The following is a 7,667-nucleotide window of genomic DNA, read 5'->3' as shown; positions in this document are numbered from 1 at the left end:
ACTATCATGAGGATCAGGGAAACTTAGTCCACTTAGTTTTACATTAATACATTCTCGTGATTTGTGGATCTTTGGACTTTCCCTTTAACCCTTGTGCTATCTTAGATGACCCCACCCTTACATTGACGTGTTCTCCCTACCATGACAAAGGTGGATAAAGGTGGAAAGATTTCATATAACCCATGGACACCAGTGAAGGTCACAAATCATTGAAGAAAAAAGGTTCAGCGCACTGTCTAGTGGGTCTACATGACCCAACTCCCAACGTTAAAGTGCCTAGGATAGCACAAGGGTTACGAACATAGAGTGCTCGAGTATTGTCCTTTTGCTTCACATCTGCTAAAACATTCCTCATTATTTTGTGTGTTTTTGAGCTTCATAAGGCTTCACTCATAAACTAACAGACACTTTTACTTTCAGGTGGACCGGTGTTCACTCAACTAATCTGGATCAGAGTTCAGGTGAGCCTTCATTCATACTTGCTAGAATAAAGCTAATTAGGACAACAAGCCATTGTGAAAGCTTTCTTGAGCTCTCTTAGAAGTAGAGTCTAAACTGCACCACCTGCTTTGTGTTACAGCAGCTATCAGTGGATTTTAAGGATCTGTCAATTTCCCACATTTTAATCAAATACATTGAAACCAATTTAACATTCTGACATTGCTCACATCGCTGAAATTTACATCTTAGTACAAATGATTAGCAGTTGGCAAAAGTTTTGCTGGGCTGAACTGTCAGTCCATTTGGTGTTAAACCAATTTAACCTCTGTTTGGGCTCTCTACAATTGAACAATTGACTTAATGAGACCTGGTTTGACCGACCCCCTCGCATTCCAAACAGGAAGTCTCCACTGGCTCTAAGAAGCCATAATCCCATAAATTGCCATTGAGAAATAGTAGTACAGTCATTAATTTTTTTGAACAACCAGTCTTGCTATAACAGCCTTTTTACATGTTCTTGCTAATCCTATTTTTCTTTCATAGAATTTTTTTCTGTAGTGCAAGTTTTGAAGCTACACACTGACCAATCAGATGCCTCAATGAAAGTATGTGGTCTCGGGTTGAATGCTCAAAGCATTTGACAGATTCCAAGTGGTAGGGGTGTGGACTTCCAACAAGCTCACTCCTGATTTGCGAGAGTAGTTGCCATAGAAACATTGACTAGGACCAACTCAGACCAATCAGTCCTTACTAACGCCATCTTGTTCCAAAATGTCCATGTTGCAAAAAATAACAACTGAATTGACTTCATTTCGTTGGAACCAGTAGTCAGCCATTTCTTTGGTCACACTCACTTTTCAGAGTCAATGAGCTGATCAAATATAACTAATAGTAGTTTAGAGTCTAAAAATTTTAAATCTGTCAAGATAACACTAAAATCTAACCAGTTGCTAACTTTACATCATAGTGTAAACGTTTTGTAAAAGTGTTGGACCTTCCACTTTCTAAAGCTGAAGTTCATTTGGGGGACAAATCTTTTGGGAGATCGTCTATAAAATAATTTTCCCACAGGCACTCTAAAGTACTTAAAAGATGAGGTTTTTGTGTTGATGCTCATTTTGCTCTAAGATTCTCATTTATGCAGCTCCCCGGAGCACTGCAGATGGGAGAGGAGAAAAGCAGGGAAAACATTGCAGATTAAAACATGTGGAAGTGATGACAATTATAAAACCTTTATTTATCACTTTTTTGGAATGGTCCAGAAGGACCTTCAGTGGTCCCGCTGCAACAGCTCTTGTCTTCATTCCACACATCTTCGCCATCAGTAAAAATGCCAAACGCCTAATGACAATTTCACACCTCCTGATGGAGGTAAAAAAGCTCTGATTACAGGTCACATTTGGTCACAGAGGAGAAAGGCGGTTCAGACAGCGTTGAGAACCTGGAACAACTAAATACAAAACATGGAAACGTTGCCACGGCAACGGGCAGATAACTTCTTGTTTTTCTGGTTTAAGGTACATTATTAAGTGTGTCTTTCCCCGCGTAAAAGTATTTGCCCTCGTGTTCTTTTGTGAAGTAAACATATCCTGTTTTTTTTACCCTGTTTTTTTTCCGATTAGAATAGTTTAAACCATTACTGCTCTTATAAAACGTTCATCGCAAAGAAAATGGATCTGACATTTTCTACTTTCTTGAAAAATATCTAAGCCTATTTTGTTTGTTTGCTTTTTTGTTTTGTTTTGATTTAAAAATCTTGCAAAAGTTTCAACAGAACACCATGGGAGCAGCATATGAAGATTCTGGTTCAGATTCCAGATTTTGTGTGGTTGAACTTTGCTTCACCTCCAGGGGCAGGGCAGGAACACCAGTAAATACAAAAACAGCGCAGAGGGAAATTCCTACCAGGGTTCCACCAGAGTCTTAATGCTGCAGGAATGCAAAAGCTGAAATTTATTTGACTGCCATGACAGTTATACATACAGAGACTGATGAATGTAACTTTTTCCTGCCACTTTTCCTTGCTCATAGTGCATTTTCTTAAGAAAAATGAATACAAGCATGTAGACTAATGGAATCAAATGTACATGTTCATGTGAGGACCACTAATTTACCACATCAAATTTTTGCATTAATCTTAATTTAATCTATTTTTTTTATGTTTTGACCCATGGAGCAGCTGAGCAAAAAAAAAGAAAAAGAAAATGAAGGCCCTGAAAGACTCTTGTTTTGGACACATTTATTTATTTTTTTAAATTGGGGTCCTGTTGTGTTTGCATGGGTACCTTTTGATTCACTTCAAAGGTACAGATAAGGCCACCATACCAAATGTTGGGTCGGATTACAAGTTTCTAAAGCTCTGTAAACATTATTGTTGACACTAATAATGTCTATATGTGAAAGTTCCGAATTTTTACATATAAAAAGAGCAGCAAACCTCTGTTTGGAGGGTCGCATGTTTGGTTCTCGCTCTGCATGCCCATGTGTTGAACTGTCCTTGGACAGAACACTGAACCCCACACTGCTCCAGGTGGCATAGTTAGCACAATAAAGCTATGAAGTTAGAGAAGGGCTATAAAAGTATAGTCTATGCCATTCAGGATTTACCAAATCCACGCAAACAAAATACTTTGTTCTTATCGCCTGAAAAAGATAGCATTTCTAAGAATAGAAACTATTTCTGCCCGCATGTTTTTGCAACCTACATTAAAATTCCTCTTAAAAAACAGGAAAGAGATTTATCCAAGATGTCCCAATTCCCAGGGGTCATTGCTCCAAAAGACAATCTCACTCACCGTTAAACCTGTTTCTTTTTTGACAGTCTGATGACTTCCTTTTATGATCTGCAATAAACGCCAACTGTTCCTTTCATTCTTGCTTTTTTATGGTGAAATTTGGGGTTCAGTGCAAGCTCCTGCCCCCAGTCTCTTTTTTATCAACCTAAAGTGAGAGTCGGCACGTCCTTACTCTTTGCTGTATGGTAGGAAACAGAATGAGTTCTGCCCATTTGAACTTCCGTGAACTCTCATTAATACGTCATTACCGTAGCTACCTGATTGTAATGATACTTTCCCGCCGGGCTTGGCATTACCTGTTCGAGCGACCACTTCCAATGAATAAAGTTTATGTAAACACATGTTTTGGGCATCCACGTTCAAAACTCTCATATTCACATGTTGCTACACATGTTTTTAAGTCCGTTTTCTGGCTCTACACACAAAATGTGCTGCTATTGAACACATGTTGAAAGTTAAACCAGGTCGAACTTTGACCAATCAGGGACTCAAATTTGCTAGTGACGTATGCACTACCAAATAACTGCCAGTGTGAACATCATATGCTAAAAAAGGAATACATGACTAGTATGTACTCAGCATATAAGTGACAGTGAATCCCTTGGATACTGTATAATTCAATTCAATTTTATTGACATAGCCCAATATTACAACAATAGTCTTCTCAATGGGCTTCATACCAGTAATTGTATGATAAACATGAAATCATAAAGAACATGAAGTCATAGAATTCAACCCGGTAATACTAATACTAAACTAAAATAAAAATAGAAATAATAATAATAATACAAATAATACTAATGTAATACTAATAGGTAATGCTAAACTAAACAGACTATACTCAACTGGGCATCCCTGCCCTTAGACCCTCCTTCTTGGTAAGGAAAAACTCCTAAAAAAAACGTTTTCCGGAAAAAAAGAAGAAACCTCAAGGATGTCCACATGAAGGAGGGATCCTCTCCCAGGACGGACAGGTGATGTACCAAAAAATCTTAGCAAACAATTAGCTTATCGAACGCTACAACTACATATTTAAAAAAGTCCAGCAGATGGGCTTCATCCAGATGGAGTTGGGGGAGTGCTGGGGGCGCGAGACGAGCTGGGGCACAAGGAAAGGAAACTGAACACTGGTCCACAAGGACTGTGATTGGACACATTTAAATTGGAAAGACTGCAGCCTGTCCTCTTGTCCAGCATCAGTGTCTCACCTAACAAATGTACTTCTGGGAGAATAGTCTAACATTCCCCACAAAACAACACAATGCTAAGCTTTTTAGGGGAAACTTCCCTGAAGAAATTAAACTGTTGTCACTTTAAAGTGTGATTCAACACATGAAGGTTTTTTGTTTTTTTCCAACTTGAACAATGAGTGCACTCTGCGCAGATTTCAGTAACTGTGTCAAAGATGAGTGCAGGCTTAAAAACAGCTGTGAAAAAAATCAAACACTGATTGGCTGCAACTCCATTGTTACAGAAAGAACATTAAAACACGATGTCTTAAAAGTCATGGAAGCACAAAATGAAGGACGTAATACTAGAAAAATTGATTTTTGGAGACTTATAAGATGAAATGTTTTTGTCATTGTTTATGCATGTTTGTGATGAACTGTAGGCAGCTTTGCTTGGCATGCTGTCCAATCTCCCTCTCTCCACCCGGTGTGCCAAATCACTGTCATTCACCTCACCTGTGCGCCACAGTAATTAGGACTGAGCGTTCCTCAAACTCTTTGCCAGTTTGTTGTGCCATAGCACACGTTCCAGCGGTTCACAGTTCTAAAGGTTTTTGCTCGTTTTGGCTCATTTTCTCTCCCTGCTTAAGATTTAGTATGTTCCTTTAGTGTAGTGTTCTGCCTCCCAGTTTTGGTCTTTGGATTACATATGTTAGATTTGTTTGCCTCCCCTGATTGGATTCCTCTGTGTTCCATGACATCTACAGTGGGATCCATCCTTGTCACTGAGAAGTTTCATTGTAAGAAGAAATGGGATTATTTTTTGTTTGGAGCTGGACACATCTTAACTCTGTTTTCAGGCTCCCCTGTGCAACTCGTACTGTGTTTAGCTCTTGGAGAGTGAACTAACGTATTCCTGTGTGCCTCTAGTCTGGGTTGTCCCACTCGAAACATTACACTTTTTACGTTTCGCTGTAACAAAGTTCAGATAATTCTCTCATTGTCACTTGTGTTGCAAGAATGAACATAATAATTTCAAACACATTATCAGCTTTTTCTAAGGCAAAACTTTGTGTAAAGCATCTGTTGCACACAATGTGTTTTAGAAAGATGCAAAACCAGCATACAAGGATTCATTAAAAATAAGTTTGGAAATCGTAAGTGTATTCATTTTTAAAAGGATTATACAAATATATTACTGCCAGACCCACTTTTAAATTACGATAACTTTTCTTACACTGCACACATTGCTTTTTTATTTTCACATTTGTAGTTACTAATTAGGTTTGCAATCAGGCATCTTTTGCATTACATTTCACAAATTGCACTCATCTGTTCGGTTTACTTATAATTGACAATTTTACAGTACGTTTTTTTCTATTAGATAGGAACACATATGTTACCACTTGTGTTCAATTTATTTCCATATCTTACGTGTTTAAGACATTTTGTCAAAAGTCAACAGTGCTGGGTGAGCTGCAGATTGCTGTGAGTTTGTTAGGTTCTGCTACTGCATCCTTACAGGAAGTGAAGCCTTTATATACTCTACACCATATAGACATATTTAAATTATGTGCATATTTGGTTAGGTTCTTATGCATTTGTTACTAACATTTCAATATTCTTTTTCTTTACACTGAAAGACGGCGTCATTGTGTTAATTTGTGTGTGTAGTTTTGTCAAATCTTCAGAATTTCCCTCTTTGTAAAACGGTTTGATCTCCCACTAAATCCGTCTCCTCTATCTTCTGGTTAAGTCTGTTTATTTCTGCCAGCAGGTTTGTTCAGTTATGTTATGTTGGAGTTTGGTCGTTCTGTTTGGACTCATTCTGTTTCTTTTATGTGTTCAGTTTGTACATTTTCTATTTTTATTCAATGAAATCGTATTTTTATACTACATTTTGCGTCGTCCTCCTTTAGTCGTTCCGCATCTGTTGGAAAAGTCATAGTAAGAGGAACTTTGGGTACTCGTGGGAAATCCAGCATGACACCCCAAATGAGCCGCTTTTATTCTCTGTAAATTGAGCTTGAGTAACGCTGGGGCCAGTGAGGAAGGAACCTTTCACACAAAACAAAACGTTCTTTTTTTTTTTTTTACTTTACAGACCTTCCTTGCTGGGTGACTATCCTATAAAACTGCAATTTTGTTAGCCTCCCTTAAAGAAATACAACATTTGTCAAGACTTGCAAAGAGTACAGAGCTGCCTTCTTTGTATGTATGTGTTTTTCTGGCAAAGAACCCACTCACCCTCAACTGTGATCCATATTTCTCTCATTCTTGCATTGCTTAATGCCATGCTGTTTAATTCTTTAAAAAAAGATGTTTATTTCCTCTGCTGGAAACCAAATGTTAATTTAAAAGTGTTTGTCCAATGAAGAACTAAGACACAGTTACACTGCCGTGTGCATTTATGCCACTCGATAAAAGAAGACCGCTGTTTGATTCTCCACTTCTTTTCACCATTTCTTCTCTTTCAGATGAGAAGAACAGCAGAACCAAATCCATTAGTAGCTGCATACATGCTGGCCTTCTTCCAGGCCTGTCTGTTAAGCCACTCAAAGAGGCCAACATCAGCGAAAGCCTCGAGGGTTCCCATGCCAAACAAAAACACGTCAGTAAGGTCAATATTTGCCTTTCATACTGCTAACCAGCAGCAGGGAAATCGGAATAAAAGGAAGGAAAAATACCTGAGAGCATATCTGAAGGCTGAATCAAAACACTCACTGTTGAAATGTTGCTGAAGTGCTCTCACACGTTTGCGTGTCCCGGGGGGGGCGTAACCCCGCACACTCCCGTGCTCATTTCTGTCCGCTCTTTGTGTGAGGTTAATTAGACAGTTGGACCACAAGTTATTTGCATTAGCAGCTGGTTTTCTTTTCTTTTACAGTAATTTACATGGCTTTAAAGAGCCAGATTTTTGGTGTCTTTAACATGTTCTTCTGGCGTTTTTCTCATGAGGGAGGACATAAATAAAATAAAATTAAGCTTAAAATTGCATTTCTAAGTATTTCATTAATCAAATCATTGTGAATCAGGAGTGGACAAAAATGCAGTTTGAAAAAGACTGTGATTGTGAAGTAGAAAATATGCTGGGTGGAATAAAAAGCTCACTGCTTGGTTCCATTCTGATGCATCTACTGCAGACGACTAGATCCATGTGCATCTTGATTTTCTTCATCTGAGTGGGCATCTGGCTCATAACTGTACGGCTGGATAGCTCACCGTTCACCGTTCATCGTTTTTGTTGCACTGGAAATATTAG

The sequence above is a fragment of the Oryzias latipes genome, chromosome 21 (assembly GCF_053564925.1).
Source record: "Oryzias latipes strain Hd-rR chromosome 21, Olatipes_Hd-rR_3.1".
NCBI classification, from domain to species: domain Eukaryota; kingdom Metazoa; phylum Chordata; class Actinopteri; order Beloniformes; family Adrianichthyidae; genus Oryzias; species Oryzias latipes.
This window is presented reverse-complemented; position numbering follows the sequence as displayed.